The 17,240-nt window shown below is 34.8% G+C and overlaps 1 long non-coding RNA gene across 2 annotated transcripts in view; it reads right to left on the bottom strand.

Annotated features, from left to right (window-relative positions):
• The window catches only part of LOC147837427 (uncharacterized), a 76,953-nt gene that overhangs the window by 17,658 nt on the left and 42,055 nt on the right, over positions 1-17,240 (bottom strand). For both annotated transcript variants that reach the window (XR_015476726.1, XR_015476725.1), the window contains one exon: positions 589-709. This is a non-coding gene — a long non-coding RNA (uncharacterized LOC147837427). The remainder of the gene's footprint in view (positions 1-588; positions 710-17,240) is intronic.

The following is a 17,240-nucleotide window of genomic DNA, read 5'->3' as shown; positions in this document are numbered from 1 at the left end:
TTATTGGGAACATTTACTTTTGCTGAGGTCTTGTGTACAATATTTATAAAATCTGATAAAAATATACATCTCCCTTACAAAATTCTGTTTTAAAACCAGATTTGTGGAAAATAAATCATTTATTTAATTTAAAATGTAAGCAAATAGACAAACAAACAAAAACAAATAAACCAACAAACAAACAAACAAAAACAAAAACAAAAACAAACAAACAAACAAATTAAATTAAATTAAATTAAATTAAATTAAATTAAATTAAATTAAATTAAATTAAATTAAATTAAATTAAATTAAAATAAAATAAATTAAATTAAATTAAATTAAATTAAATTAAATTAAATTAAATTAAATTAAAATTAAATTAAATTAAAGTTCAATTTAAATAAAAATAAAATAAAATAAAATAAAATAAAATAAAATAAAATAAAATAAAATGAGCATGCACAAACCTATATCTTTTAGTAAAGCGTTGACATTGGAACAGCATACAGTATATCTATATGCCATTACACCACTAATCTTTTGTTTAGCTTCACAAGATGTCAGTCTTAATCTGTCCCAAAAACAGTGACAAATGAGCAGACAAACCTGTCCTGTCACGTCGATGGTTTCTAACACTGAGCCTAAATATCCATTAGTAGAGCAGCTGTTGATGAAGCACATCAGTCAGAGCGCCTGAATGACCTCTCACCACCGGCCCATGAAGGATCTGTCACCACAAACAACAAATTGTGATTTAATGCTTTTAATTTCCAATTCTCTGCTCTCCAGTCAATGGCTTTAGTCCCTGTTGTGTCGCACCGAGAAGTTTATAAAGGGATTGCTGCAGGAAATGAGAGCAGGTTTGTTTTTTCTAGTCAAACACGTGCTTTGGGATTTTAAAGAAGAAAAAAAAAATCGATGGTTGTTGAAAGATGGCTGTGTTATTGGATATTGTTGAGGAATAAAACATTTTTGTAAGATGAACCAACCAAGGGGTCAATACTGGTTAGCATGAACCTTCCTGATGGATGTAATAATTATACAGTCTGTTTCTAATCATTGACCTATTTAAAATTTGGCATAATTAATTTATCTATTTCCCCCTAAATCAACTTAAGATAACAGTTTTATTGTATAAAAGCTTAAGATATTACTTTTTTCTTTGGCATCAAACAATTAGAAATTAAATGGCATTGTTAAAACATCACTTTTTACTATTATAGACCTCCTTGAAATTTAAAGTGCATCCCAATGTTGAGCTAATAAATATAAAATATGCATTTTGTGTGGCGTATGAAGACTGTGCCTGTTGTTTTTACCGGTCAAAAGTTTGCGGTCAGTTTTATTTAAGTTTTTACTATGTTTTTTGTTAAATATTTATTCAAATTTAAATAACTGCTTTCTTATTGAATGTAGTTTCAAAAGTAATTATTACTAAAGTCACTATTGATTTTATTACTATTACCATTAACAACAACAACAACAACAACAGCAATAATAAATATTATAATTATTATTGTTATTATTATCAATATTAGGGTATTTAGTTTTACATTTTATTTTTAAGTGCAACCAATAAATGCATGAATGAAATAATTGTATTTATTAATTCTTTTTAATTTAAGTAAATTAAAGTCATAAATAAAGACTAATTAATAAAACAATTTCATTCAACTGATTCAATTTCATTAACTGATAGATTTTTAATAAGCAATTCTGCTTTTGTTTAAATAATTTTATTGTGAAATTTTATTACAATTTGGAATAAGAATTTTTCTATTTTACTTTATTTTAACATGGAATTTATTCCTCAGATTGCACAGCTGAATTTTCAGCAGCCACAACCCCGTTACTTACAGTTACACGATATATATATATATATATATATATATATATATATATATATATATATATATATATATATATATATATATATATATATATATATATATATATATAGTATTCAAAAAATCATTTGAATATGCTGACATTTTTAATTAATAATAATAGAGAAATTAGTTGTGCTACATGATGTTTAAAGGGCACCTTTGATGGAAATCAACTTATGTAGGCTGTTTGGACAACTGTCAATGTGTCTACTGTCATGTTGGAGTGATATTAACACAAAAAGTAAGTAATCAGGGTGTGAGTAAACCCGCATGTGTGTGTGTGTGTGTGTACTGCAAACGGCAGTTGTGTGTGACTCATCATTTCAGAAAGGCTTGAATAAACTCCACCACAAATGCATGAAATACATTGACTTAGTTTTTTTGACTAATGAGCTGGATTTCAGCTTCATCCGTATCTGTCTCCATCACTGACTTCTGTTTATCCGAATAATAATGCAGGAGAACCAGAGATGCACATGGGAGCGGTGGTAGTGGAGAAGTAGCTCATTTGCATTTAAAGCCACAGGCTACAAAAAGAGCTACAATGTATTCAGACACCAAAATGGGCAGATTCTGGTGGCTATAATCAATAATCTGATGGATATTTTCATCTAAAACTTTACAGACACATTCCGGAGACATCAAAGGCTTATCTTACATCTTGTAAAAGGAGTAAAGTAGGTGCCCTCTAATAAAACCCATTTTTGTCTTATTTCGTTTTTAATTGATTGATTAACAGATTTTTAATTAACATTCATGCATTCATTTATACACCCATTCATCCAATCTATTTATTTAAATTTTATAATATGAATTATTGCTAAAAAAAAAAAAGTTTTCAATTGAAAAAAAAAAATGCTGTGAATGCAAAAAAATATATAAATATGGTAACACTTTACAATAAGGTTCATTAGTTAATGCATTTACTACCATGAACTAATCATGAAAAACACATGTGCAGCATTTATTAATCATAATTGAATATTTACTAATGCATTGATAAACATCCAAGTCTATGCTTGTTAACATTAGTAAATGCACCATGAGTTAACATGAACTAACAATGAACAACTGTATTTTCATTAACTAACGTTAACTAACATGAACAAATACAGTAGTAAATGTATTGTTCATTATTTGTTCATGTTAGTACATGCATTAATTAACATTATCTAATGAACCTTATTGTAAAGTGTGACCATAAATATTTATACCAACTTTTTTTTTTTTTAACCATGACATTGGAGCAATCTATTATTGAGTAGTTATTAATGCACTTACACTGCAAAATTTCATAAAAAGTAAAAAAAAAATATATATATATATATATTTTGCATGCATGCAGGTTGCAAGGGATTTACTCCGAAATTAAAGTAAGAAATAAAAACAAGCAGTAACAGAGGAATTTAGTTGCTCTAATATACACAATATATCAGTGTTTACCAATTAAGCCTAGCTTACTTTTTTGTATCCTTTCATATTTAAATAGTCAAGAGATTAATCTCTCCATATGGTTTCATATAAAATGTCTTTCCTCTCCACCTATAATTCAGTTAATACTCCCAGTGCATGTAGACAAACAAAACTATGCTGGCGCTTCAACTCACAAGATGATGAGCAAGTAAATGGAAAACTCATAAAAAGTTGAACAAAAAGTTGAGTTGGGTCTTTATATAACTTGTAGGCAGTGGGAACTGAGAAGTCTGCTTACTGAAGGCCTCATTTTGAACAGAAGGTGCCGTCTCACACTCCAGGCCATTCACACACGCTCTTTACAGTGAGGAGTGATATATTAACAGCTCTCCCCCTCTGTAAGTAATGGAAATCGACTACTGGGCCACAAGGTAAGGTTCAGGGTGCGTCTGGAGGGACTGCTGTGCTGACAAACCTCATTTACATGTTTAAAAGGGAAAAATACTTCAAGATATAAAATGACATATAATTACTATCAGCACAAGATTAATTAGTGTAGTTAAAACTTCAAATCTAAAGGCAAGTTTTTGTCTTTAAAAGTGTTTGTAATGAAAGTTAATGCAAGTTTATCCAGTGTCTGGGCTTTTCCTTTTTAATTGAGCAATAAATTATGTTTATGCTCATTTAAAATTGGAAAACAGATGTATATTTAACTCCCTCGCACGTGCATTGAAGTCATCAATGAGGTCTGTTGGCTTTATTGGAGAGCAAACGACTCTGAACTGAACAAAACATGAATATTTTGCTGATTATTGCTGCTGATTATGATCAATGATTGTCATGTTTTGGGCTGTACTAATTGTTCATACTGAAAAAACAACACCAAAACATTAAGAGTAATGTAGAGTGCCAAATATTTAAAAAATGAAACAGAAGAGAGAAAAAAACAACTGTCTAAGAAACAAAAGATTTTTGTGCTTTGTCAAAATCAACCAGGATTTCTAAGGCAAGAATCTCAAAAACAATTATGCTTGTTCCTATAATTTTGGTTAAGTATATGAAATGTTATACACTGCAAAATATTAGGGCGAAGCAGTGTCGCCTCACAGCAAGAAGGTCGCTGGGTTGCTGGTTCGAAGCTCGGCTCAGTTGGCGTTTCTGTGTGGAGTTTGCATGTTCTACCTGCGTTCGCGTGGTTTTTCTTCCGGGTGCTCCGGTTTCCCCCATAGTCCAAAGACATGCAGTAGAGGTGAATTGGGAAGGCTAAATTGTCCGTAGTGTATGGGTGTGTGTGAATGTGTGTCTGGATGTTTCCCAGAGATGGGTTGCTGCTGGAAGGGCATCCGCTGCATAAAAAAATTGCTGGATAAGTTGGCTGTTCGTTCCGCTGTGGCGACCCCTGATTAATAAAGGGACTAAGCCGACAAAATGAATTAGTGAACTGTAAATTATTTGACCTTAAATATACAGTTAATAACTGGTTAATAAGTGCATTACTTTTACAGTAAGATACTGTATGTAAATTCACAGTAAATTACTGTGAGGTGCTTCATGTAAATATTAATATCAAAAAGTGCCTGTACTAGCATTAAATCTAATGTGTATTAATTTCTATGTTGACTAAAATGTTAATAGTGTTTGAATTTATATAACTTATATGCAAAAGACATAGCCCTTTTTACAGTAAACTGCTGTGATCATAATGCCTGCCTTAATTTCACAATAAAATTCTGAATACATACATTTAGCAGTTAAATCCTGTAAAGTAACACTAATTTAGTTTACTCTGGAAAAGTACAGTAACATGTTGTGAATTTAATATAGTGTATCACAATAAATACTAGCCATACATATATTTTACCACCTTTTCATTTGAATTTGTGCTACAATATTTAGCAGTTAACAGTATGTTTTTAATAAAATTTTTAAAATATTGTTTTTCTTTACTAAACTGTGCTTGATCGCTTAATGGAAACTAGGCATAACAAATCATTGAATCACATATACACTTGTAGTTTCTCATATAGCAATGGGTTTGGATGTTGTGCTTGCTGACATGCTCAAACTGCGTGTTGACATGCCACAAGTTTTGTTTAAAATTTTTTGTCCCTGATTGACTTCCATATTAGGCAGTGTGCACACAGTGTATGTATGGAGGGCATTCAATGCCAAAAATTGTTAACACTAAAACTAGAGGCTGTCATTTTTATTGTTTTTAATTTTTGAATTCAATAACATTGTTTAAATAAAACTCACATATTTATGATATTATAAATGTATATTTCTTTTTAACATTGTTATTTTATTAAAATTACAAAGCTATAAATATTTTTCATTAATATATTATGAATATAGAAAGAACTATGAGTATGTCTACCTTCAATTACCTTAGCAGTCAAAATGAACATGCATTTCAGTGTCTGCTACTTTTCCCTGTGACTTAAAATACAGTATGTGTGTTTCTGTTGCCTAGCAACTTCCTGCTAACATAAACATAACTTTCTAATAGCAAAAACATAATTTCAGATATGTCTTTCAAAACAGCAAATTCAGTTCCACGAAAAAGCCTTCTCTCCTGCTTCTGAAAGTGAAAATGAGACCCGGACCTTTGCGGGAGTTCTAGTAGACTAACTACACTTATGCTGTATTACAAAAAAGGTAATATTTTGGGGTAATGACTTCATAAAATATGTCAACATTTAAAGCTTAATTAAATGTCAATATGATGTGAAAATGTACAGCTATAGTAATTCAAATAATCATAATAATTCATTACATTTATATAGCACTTTCTGGACACTCAAAGCACTTTACACATTTTGGAAGAGGAATCCCCTCATCGACCACCAGTGTGCAGCAACAGGATGATGCGACAGCAAGCAGGTTGCGCTAGACTACACACCCCTGTTAAAAAACCCACCCTAAACCAGCCTAGGATGGTTGGCTGGTTTTAGCTTGTTGATTTTGGCCATTTTCAGGCTGGTTTCCAGCTATTTCCAGCCTGGTCTTAGCTGGTCAGGCTGGGAAATCACTAGCTAAAACCAGCTTGACCAGCCTAGCCAAAACCAGCTATGTTTAACTTAAACCAGGCTGGTCAAGTTGGTTTCAGCGAGTCTGACCAGATAAGATCAGGGTGGAAATTAGCTTGGAAATGACCAAAACCCCTCTAAAACCAGACTGGTCGACCAGCTAAAACCAGCCAACCAGCTTAAGATGTTTTTTTTTTTTTCAGCAGGGACCACACACATTAGCTGGTTGGTGGAGAGGATCATGTAGCCAGTTATAATATAGGGATGATGAGGAGGCCAATTTGGGGTTAAACGCCTGGGATTTTTAACAACCACAGTCAAGAATCAGAACCTCGATTTAAAGTTTCTTCATGACTATGTAGATTCCCCATCAATACTGGGGTGTTAGGACCCACACAGAAAGCAGGTTGAGCACCCCCTGCTGGTCTCACTAACACCGCTTCCGGCAACAACCTAGCTTTCCGATGTGGTCTCCCATGCAGGTACTGACTAGGCACAGCCCTGCTAAGCTTCAGTGTGTGACCATGTGAGAGTTTCAGAGAGTTATACAATTCTGGTGCTTCCAGTGTTAAAAATGTATTAATGAATTGACACAATCATACTGTGCATGTTTCCATGATCAATTTCAATCATTTGGTTTCAAGACTTTTAAACCTACAGTACCTTCCACCTTCCACAGCAGTATGGAGGGCAATCGGTGACAACAATCTTTTAACATTATAATTTGATTATGCTAATATGTATGTATTTAACAGTGAGGGGCACCTTTTTAGAAATGTTTTCTTTTGGCAGTAAGCGTTTGTGTCGTTCATGAGCTCTGGGCTCCTCGTGTTTTAACCTCCTGCTGTGCCTCGCATTCTTGCAGGAGCAAACTAAATTGCAGGCAATCTCTTTTAAAAAAAGTTTATTGTTTTATCTATAATTATAATATATTTATATTTAATCTTTTTTATTCTTTTATTTAACATTTGATTGTGTCAACACAGTTTGATCATGTTAAAGCAGACATTTTGAATGATTTGTAGTACGCCAATACCTTATCCGAATATGGTCTCAAATACAATGGATGGTTGTTGTGCTAGTTGACACATACTGTTGCAACGGTTTGCATACTGTAGGGTAAGCATTAAAAAATGACTTATTTTATTGCATAATGAATTGAAATTCAAATACAGGAATATTGTCAAACAGTTTAAACGGACAAACCACCATTTGTGTGCTGTAATCTGGCTAGCATTTTTTTCCCCGATTTAGAGGTCAAAACAACCTAATTAATTAAATGCACACAAATGGTGAAAAAAAGGGAGGGGGGGTGAAAATGGAAGGAGATATTAAAAATGTGAATGACTGCCAGACAAATTTACACCTTGGCCAAATATCACCATATCTTCAATCATTCAATCAAACAGACTCCCAGATCCTACTCCGCAGACAGACAAGGACTGCAGCCAAGACTGTCACTATCCCAGATGGAGACTACTGTTATGAATAATGAGCAAAGGAAAGCTGGGCTTTGGATTGCTGCTTTTAAACTTTAAGTAAGTCACTGATTAGCACAGGCCATCTTTAATAGAATATATAAGGTGCAATCATACCTGAATTATGAAAATGGAACAGATTGAAGCGTTGCACATTTGCAATACATCAATTTACGAAGCACAGAAAGAGTTAATGGTAACTAAGGTAGATTATTTTTTATATTATAGTCTCAGTGAAATCAAAAAGTTTTTAGATGTTAGCATCAATATGTTAAACTTAATAATACCTTAAGAAAAACAGTGACAAAATTTACATTAAGCTAATATATACATACACCGTTTGCAGTAAGTTGTTACTTCTTTTGACGTCACTAAAAGAAGCTTAAATGAAGAATACTTAAGTTTCTCATCAAACCTTCTGACCAATCAAATGCTCTCTAGTATGTGATTTTAGATAGATAAGCCACTTCTGATACCAAATGATCAACTAGAAGTCAAATTATCATCTGTTATTCCAAAAACTTGGGTAGGCAACAATAATTTTGTCTGGATGGATGGATGGATGGATGGATGGATGGATGGATGTATAGATAGATAGATAGATAGATAGATAGATAGATAGATAGATAGATAGATAGATAGATAGATAGATAGATAGACCACTCTTACTGGCAGAGCTGCAATAAAAACAAAATGCTATTGGCTGTTTTTTTAAAAGGGGAGGAGCTATATGTCCCACTTTGTTTTCTTTTTTCAATTAAAATCATGTCACACATGGAACAAAAATGAATGATCCAAAGCACTTCACCAGATTTTAAATCTTCTAAATCTTTAAATATCCTGCAACTACTGTTATTTACAAAAAATTATATGGGTATAATTGTGAATGTAGTAGAGTTTACAAAAGGTAGAAGAAAAGGACAGCTAAAAAAAGGAGGAAAGCATGACTGTGTGTAGCTTTCTGCTAGAGCCGCATGCATTTCCTGATGAAAATGAAAATAGTTTAAAACATGACAGCACCAGCGGCGAGGCTCTGGGAGAGTCTGGGTTGTCCTAGATTTACCAAATCTGACCTAGAATGGGCGTCCTCGTCTGCTCCTGGTGCTCGCTTTCTGTGCAGATTGTTGTTTGTCTAGCCGTCAAGCAGATCAAAACTCAATCTGTGTTAATTTAAGTGTATTATATACCCTTGTTGATTTTGCAACTGTTTCGCAGCAAGCTTTTAAACAAACCTTTGGCTCTAGAAAAGAAAGGTGAGTGGTTTCGTTGCTTGAATCAAACTTAATTTTACTTCCTCGGTTAAACCTAAGACTTAAATTTGTTTAAGTAATTTAAAAACAGTGAGACTATTAAAATAAATTTAAATGGAGATTTTTGCAGCAATGGCATAGGAGCATATTTCCACAAAGATTCTTTTAGTAAATAGTTGATAGAGGAAAATATTTTCATACAGTGAATTTTAAAATTGTAAAGGACACTTTTAACTTGTAGTTAAAAGGTAATTTGGCATAAAGAAAAGACAATGAGGATGTTAAAATATTGCTTTAATAGTTGAAAACATGAATGAAAGGTGTATCTTTAATTACAATGCAAGTATCTTTAAAGGGCACCTATGGTGAAAAATCTATTTTTCAAGCTGTTTGAACAGACATGTGAGTAGGTATAGTGTTTAGACCGTCATATTGGGGTGATATAAACACACCCAGTCCTTTTTTTTCAATATAACAACATAAAAACGGTGGACCAATTGGAGCGGTTTTTAGATCAACCGCAACTTGACGTAGGAATGCAGACCCCCCTCCCACCAATAATGATTGACAGGCACGCATTACCATATCCTCAGTTTGTTGTTTCACGTCAGCCTTTTTCAGACTTGAGTCAACTTGATGTCACCAAAGGAACACCCTTACTCTATTTTTAGATGTAAGTCTCGTTGGGCTCAACACAAAATCAACATTCACCACATAATCACTCTCATCGGAATTATTGTTTGTAACTTTAAGTGGGTTTGCAAACGCGTACTTTTCATTCTGTCTACCTTAAACTTCAGCTGTTTGCATTTCTCGTGGTCACAAAAACTCCCTGTGAACTTAACGAGGCACAGCTGGAAAGTGCGAGCGCATTGCCACACGTGCGCGTCACTCCATTGGTATTAAAATAACGAACTTGCCTACAGGTAGCACACCTGAATCATCGCTCGGTGATGAACAGCGTCGCTCCATGCATTTTATAATTCTAAACATAGGTTTCTATCAGGGGACACACAACGGAGCCGCAAGTCGGCGGCTGTCCACGGCGCCCAGCCACGACTCAGGACACATCATATTTCTGCTGCGGCAAAGAGCACCATCTGAATAGTTTCATTTTAAATAACATGCGAATGTACGAGTCTGGTATGCCATGTTGGGGCTCTGAGCAATGCATCCTGTGCCTCATTCAAAGTTAATTCAATATGCGTGGTTATTAGTCTCAGTGTACAAGCTCGGAACTTTAAACTAACACACAGTTGACTGTAAAATTAAACAAAGACACAAATGATTTTGTACTCTCTGCTTGGTCTGTGTCCGAGTCGTACGTGTACGGCTGAATGCTGGTCCTCTCTCATGCTGCTTCTCTCTGTCTGCCTGTCTGTTGCCAAACAAAAAGTGGGGGAGCTCTTGGCTCCGCCCCCTTGTAACGATGGGCAGGAATTCGAAACTAATTTTCATGTGAAGCAACACACCCCTAAAACACCAACCTGTGTACACCCCCCCCCCCCCTTCCAAAATGACACTTTTTAACACATTATAATAACAAACTATGAACCGTTTTGAACTGAACCTAAACTGGCACAATCAGAAGATGCATAATATTAATATTAAATCTTAAAAAGGGGGAAACTAGGTGCCCTTTAAAATAAAGCTCCAATATCTTTTAACATAGTTTAGAAGATTGCTACACTAACATAATTAAACTAAAATATCCCTAAAGTTTTATCCAGTGGTACTGAAAGAGTACTGAAAAATCATACTCAAGTAAAAGCACCACTTCTTGCCTAAAAATCTGACCAAAATCCAGCGATGAGCCATTCTAAACTAGCTGACATTTATTCGGCAACCAAAAACTTCTGACAGATGTTATAGAAATAACTTGCACACAATGTCAATATCACTAGACATTGATATTGGGTTGATTTTAGGTTAGACACTGGACTGGTTAGACACCGATTTTCATTTTCAAACATAACGCAACATCCCCACGACGTTAAGGTACAACGTCAATCTGATGTCATTTTGACTTCTTGTGCCTGCTGAGTGTTTAACGCCATTTTGGTCATTATACAGTAATCATCCGTCATCTTCTCATCAATGGCATGCATCTAAACAATCTCTGAGTCAAAGCGTGTTAAGATTTTGGACATCTTCTTGGACACTTTTAATGCTATTAAACAGTTTGCTGCGATTATAATGCTCCCAAGTCTTGGGGTAGTTCATTATGATGCAATTTACCTCTTTACTTCTATGTGCGATTTGATTGTACAGGAATCACAAGACTGATTTTTCAAATCCCCATAGACAGGAAAAGATAGAGACTGCAGCTTGAAAAAGAAAATAGTGAAATAAAAGTACCGATACAGCACTTGAAATGTATACTCAATGGAAAGTAAAAGTAAAGATTTATAAAAATAAAAAAAACTTAGTTAATTACAATTTCTGACAAAAATTACTCAATTACGGTAATTTGAATATTTGTAATTTGTTACTTTACACTACTGGTTTTATCCCAATGTTTTACAAACAAATAAACTATAAATGAATAAATAGAAATGTGACTGCTGTTTGTTTTTATAATTACATCAATTTGACTCCAGCAAAAATACTGACAATACAATAAATAGAATCAAAACAGCAAAATAAGCAGTGAGGACAATGAGTTCACAAACAAACAGTAATGTTATTGTAAACATATAAAGTATTTTAAAAATTTTTTCTATTTAAAGCTGACCACATATTTTTTTGGGAGAAGAGTATAAGCAAAGGTACTCAACCCTGTTCCTGGAGATCTACCCCCCCCCCCCCCCCCCCCCCCTGCAGAGCTCAGCTCCATTCTCCTTAAACACAACTAAACCATCTAAGTGGAATCTGAACTTGGTAATTAAAAAAAGATGTGTTTGATTAAGGTTGCAGCTGAACTGGAAGAAGGTAAATTTCCAGGAACAGGGTTAAACACCCCTGGTATAAACGGAAGTCAGAGCCAGCTCCAAATTGGCTGGTCAGCTCCAAGATGACTGTACAACATACTGGTGGCATAAGTCCCTCCCACTTGGAGGTCTCTGGGCTGCAGCAATACCTACTTGGATTTTGGGCTTAATTTGAATCTTCCATGTGACTCATCATTGCAGAAACTAGTTTTTGACTAGTTAAGAAAAGCTAAACAAGCAAAAAACAAAAAAACAAAAAAAAAACTACAAACTGACAAAAAGTATATATATTTTTAAAATAGCCTATTCATTTATATACTCCTCTTAAAACCATGATACTGACAAATTTGCTAATCTAAAGTAAAATAATACACGCTCAATCTAACCTATTTCAGAATTTAGTCAAACATATTCAGTATTAAATATGATAATAGTTTTATAGATGTATTAGATATACTACTGACAAACGCTACTAAACTAGACAGCAACTGTGCATATCAGAAAAAAAGACTTTTTATTTTATGGTTCGATATGGATTACAAAGACAGTCTGCCAAACATTTAAAGCTGACGAGTGAATCATTTCACGGGAAACATTTTCCAAAGTGTCACTTGCAATTAGCAGCCAGCGTTGCATAACATGCCATTCAATGTGTCAAAGTGGGTGACACCAGACTCGTCAGATACTTATCCAGCCCACAAGACCGTTTCACATTTGATAAAAGAGTTTGTGATGACTTATTAGCACCTTTCTCACCTGTTTCCTCTTAGCACGAATGCCCCGTTGGAAACACTATCACAGATCGCACAGATGGATCATCTCATTTTGCTTGTGGTTTCATCTGATTACAGCATATTGTGATAAACAGCTAAATAATGTAGCAAATGTAAGCAGAAACAAAGCTTTGCGTTTGCAATTCCCATGGTGATTTTTAAGGTTTTAAGGCGGCAAAGGAGGCTTTGAAAAAAAACATTAAATGAACAATAAATCTAGAAAAAAAAACAACTAATAAACAAAATAACAAATTATGAAATAAATATAAACGTTTTATTAACATGTAAATAAATAGTATAAAAATAATTTAGTATAAAAAATAAGTAAATAAATAAAACCTGAATCTAATAAAATAAGAATTATACCCCTGCTAAAAAAAAAAACAGCTTAAACCAGCCTAAGCTGATTGGCTGGTTTTAGCTGGTTGACCAATCTGGTTTTAGAGGGGTATTGGCCATTTCCAGGCTGGTTTCCGGCCATTTTTAGCCTGGTTTTAGCTGGTAAGGGTGGAAAATGACCAGGTAAAACCAGTTTGGTTTAAGCTAGACATCTGGTTTTGGCTGGACAAGTTGGTTTTAGCTGGTCATCTTCCAGCCTGACCAGCTAAGACAAGGCTGAAAATGGCTGGAAACCAGCCTGCAAATGGCTAAAACCTCTCTAAAACCAGACTGGTCAACCAGCTAAAACTTTTTTTCAGTAAGGATATATAAAATACACAATAATAAAACTGTAAATTAAAAATATTTTATTAACCTAAAAATATACAAATTGGATAAATAACATAATAATAATAATAATAATAATAATATGAAGAATAAGAAGATGAAGATGATGAAGAAGAAGGAGATGACGAAAAAGAAGAAGAAGAAGACTGAACTAAGTGGAAAATATGATTGAAAAATATTTTAATAAATAATGGAAAATGGAATTATAAAGAAATACAGATTACATTAAAAATTAAATACAAATTAAAGTAAATTAATTAAATATTAAAGTTTAGCTAAATAATTGTGTGTGAGGCAGTGGCGCAGTAGGTAGTGCTGTTGCCTCACAGCAAGAAGGTCGCTGGTTTGAACCTCGGCTCAGTTGGCGTTTCTTTGTGGAGTTTGCATGTTCTCCCTGCCTTCGTATGGGTTTCCTCCGGGTGCTCCGGTTTCCCCCACAGTCCAAAGACATGCAGTACAGGTGAATTGGGTAGGCTAAATTGTCCGTAGTGTATGAGTGTGTGTGTGAATGTGTGTGTAACGACTGGGTGGAGTGACAGATACAACTGGAGGTAAGATCCACAATGCAGGTTTATTCAGCGTCAGGCAAGCAATGATCAAACAGGTGCAAACGGGTATTTTCAGGCAGTCCAGAATCATAGTCAGTATAACAGGCAACAGGTCGTATAACAGGCAACAGGTCGTAAGGCAGGCGGCTAAACAGGATAACAGGGAATACAAGGCTAGGATCTAAACACGGATAAACAAGACAGGGATGTCTTTGTAATGTCACTTATAGTTAACAAGACTCGTCAAACTGGATGGGTAAATGAGTGGCTTATGTAGGGTGTGTAATCAGTCTCTGACAAAGCTCAGGTGGTGAGAATGTAATCAATCTTGATGAGTGAGCATGTGTGAGTGTAACCGGAGAGCATGTATGAATATGTAGTCCAGGGGAAGGCGGAAGTGTAGTCCTTAGTGTTTGTGTGAGAACCAGCGATCTCTGTAGAGCGATCGCTGGTTATGTGACAGTGTGTGTGGTTGTTTCCCGGAAATGGGTTGTGGCTGGAAGGGCATCCGCTGCTTAAAAACTTGCTGGATAAGTTAGCGGTTCATTCCGCTGTGGCGGCCCCGGATTGATAAAGGGACTAAAGCCGACAAGAAAATGAATGAATGAATAAATAATTGTATAAATAAATAAATAAATAAATGGGAAAAATGTAACAAAAATATAAATGAAATATTTCCCTTTATGTTGGACCAAGTTATAATATTATTATTGTTAACTAAATAATTTATTATTTATATTATTATATATTATTATTTCACAGTTTAAAATACGTCTTTTATAAGAAACTATACAGAAATATTTTACAGTTTACAATGTAATTGTCTAGGTATGATCAAATGTGAGGGTCTGTGACATCTGAATTATTTGAAACCCCATGTGATATATATATTATTCAGGGTGAGTTCAGGAAAGCTCCAACTCAGTTGGGAAACAGGAAGACAAAAACTTTACACTTTTTTTGTGAAAAGCCTTGAATCAGGCCTAGCAGGCAGGCAGGCAGTCAGTCTCTCTCTCACACACACACGCATGCATGCATACAAACACAGCGCACGTTTAACTTTGCACTGTTTTTGTTTGTTTTTGTGATGTTATGTTATGTTAACGTGTCTATCTGTGTAACAAAAGATGTGTAGATGTTGATAATTCAAAATACAGACATATTATATCTATAAATTAATGAAATATGGTAGTTTACTGTAAAAATTTGAAATTACTTTTACGATTTGTACCATATTTTTAATGGTAAAATACTGGCAACCACAGCTGCTTGGTTTTTACTGTAAATTTTACAGATTTATTTTTTACAGTGTGCAGAAAATCTCAAATTTGTAAGTATCTGAAAAAATGAGCTTTAGGGACATTAAATTGAGAGTCCAACTGACCAAATGAGGCAAAAACACCAACGTAAAGTTGACCAAAAGAAGCCAATCCAAGAATCCAAGGATTTTAAATTTGTAAAACTTATTCCTGATCACATTTGAGAATGATTAATGATCACAGTGAGTTGAACAGATCTTTTAATCCCTTGTGCTTTGTGCACGTCCTGTCTTGTTGATATAATTATATGCATTACTACATAGACATGGAAATACGCGGCTGTCAATCAAATTAGCAGGCATTCCTGCGTCACATTGTGGTGGGCCTCACAATAGGGGGAATTTGAATCCTATTTTTAACATCAGGAAATTTAAAAAGGAGACTTATTGTGTTTATATCACACCAATATGACTGTGGGCACACTATACCTACACACAGTTGTGTCCAAACTGTTTCCAAAAGAGGATTTTCATCATAAGTGCCCTTTAATGAAAATCTAATAAATCACTTCCACCCTTGAATATCAGCCATCTGCTGATGTTTAGCTTGAACAGGATATGCTGAGCCATGTCCCTTCAACCAGTAGTTTGCTGTTAATAAAAGATGAGAGGTGGCACGCAAAAATAAACCTCACCCCCTACTCAAAATTCATTAAGAACTAACATTAAATGGATATATTCTCATTAATGATAAAAGATGTATAATTACTGTAATAAATGTGTTCTTTATTGGTTGTTCATGTTAGTAAAGACTTTTAACCCCACCCTGGGTTTCCTGCAACCAATTTCCAACCTGCTGCAGTATTTTAAATCAATCTGAAATGCTTGATTATTTGCTTTGGTATAGTTTCTCATCCCCAATGAGGAGTAGGTTTAGAAGTGGAATTTAGGGTAAGCCTCTTTTTAAAAATCTATTGGTCACATTTATGACCCTACATGACTTAAATTAGCCACTTTTCTGACAAAATGTATGATAGTTAAGCTTCCTTGTGAGATTGGGCTGGTTTAAGCTGAACATCATTACACAGATCTCTGGAATACTTGATTTCTATTGGTCAATTCCAAGGTATGTTATTCTCAGATGAACAGTTAAACTAATAACATGGGCTCATTCATGTCCTACGAATCATCACAATCACATGATATATTTAGCCAGCAGCTAGCTTCCTGCAACTCTCACATGGTCGCCCACTGAAGCTACCACTGAAGCAGGGTTGCATCTGGTCAGTACCTGGATGGGAGACCACATGGGAAAGTTGCTTTCGGAGGTGATGTTAGTGAAGCCAGCATGGGGCGCCCAACCTGCAGTCTGTGTGGGCCCTAATGCCCCAGTATAGTGACGGCTACTCTATACTGCTCATCTTTCGGATGAGACCTTAAACCGAGGTCCCGACTCTGTGGTCATTAAAACTCCCAGGATGTCCTTCCAAAAGAGTAGGGGTTTAACCACGGCATCCTGGCCAATTCTGCCCACTGGTTTTCTATACACCAATCAACTGGTGTGTGGTGTGCGGTCTAGCGCAGGAGATTCCCCCTCTATGTGTAAAGCACGTTGAGTGCCCAGAAAAGCACTATATAAATGTAAGGAATTGTATTATAATTTCGAAGGTCATTATTCACCACAGTAGCGGCATGCAAGAACTGTCGCACAAGCTTGCGCATAATTGCAAGTCTATGGGGCTTTAGAAATTGATTACAGCTCAGATCAATGTTTCATGTCTAATTGTTTACTTTGTGGCAAGTAGTTATGTAATAAGCAAGAAAATGTACATCTAACCAGTTGTTTTAACAGAATAAAGCCCTTCATTTTTATACAACATCCCAACTCTTCACATTGGGCTGCTGATAATCCTGTCAAGATTTATTCCTCGAGTACACCCTGCTGGATAAACAATATCCCTTAC

Source organism: Danio rerio, chromosome 1, assembly GCF_052040795.2.
Source record: "Danio rerio strain M-AB ecotype USA chromosome 1, GRCz13ab, whole genome shotgun sequence".
In the NCBI taxonomy this organism is placed as follows: domain Eukaryota; kingdom Metazoa; phylum Chordata; class Actinopteri; order Cypriniformes; family Danionidae; genus Danio; species Danio rerio.
This window is presented reverse-complemented; position numbering and strand designations above follow the sequence as displayed.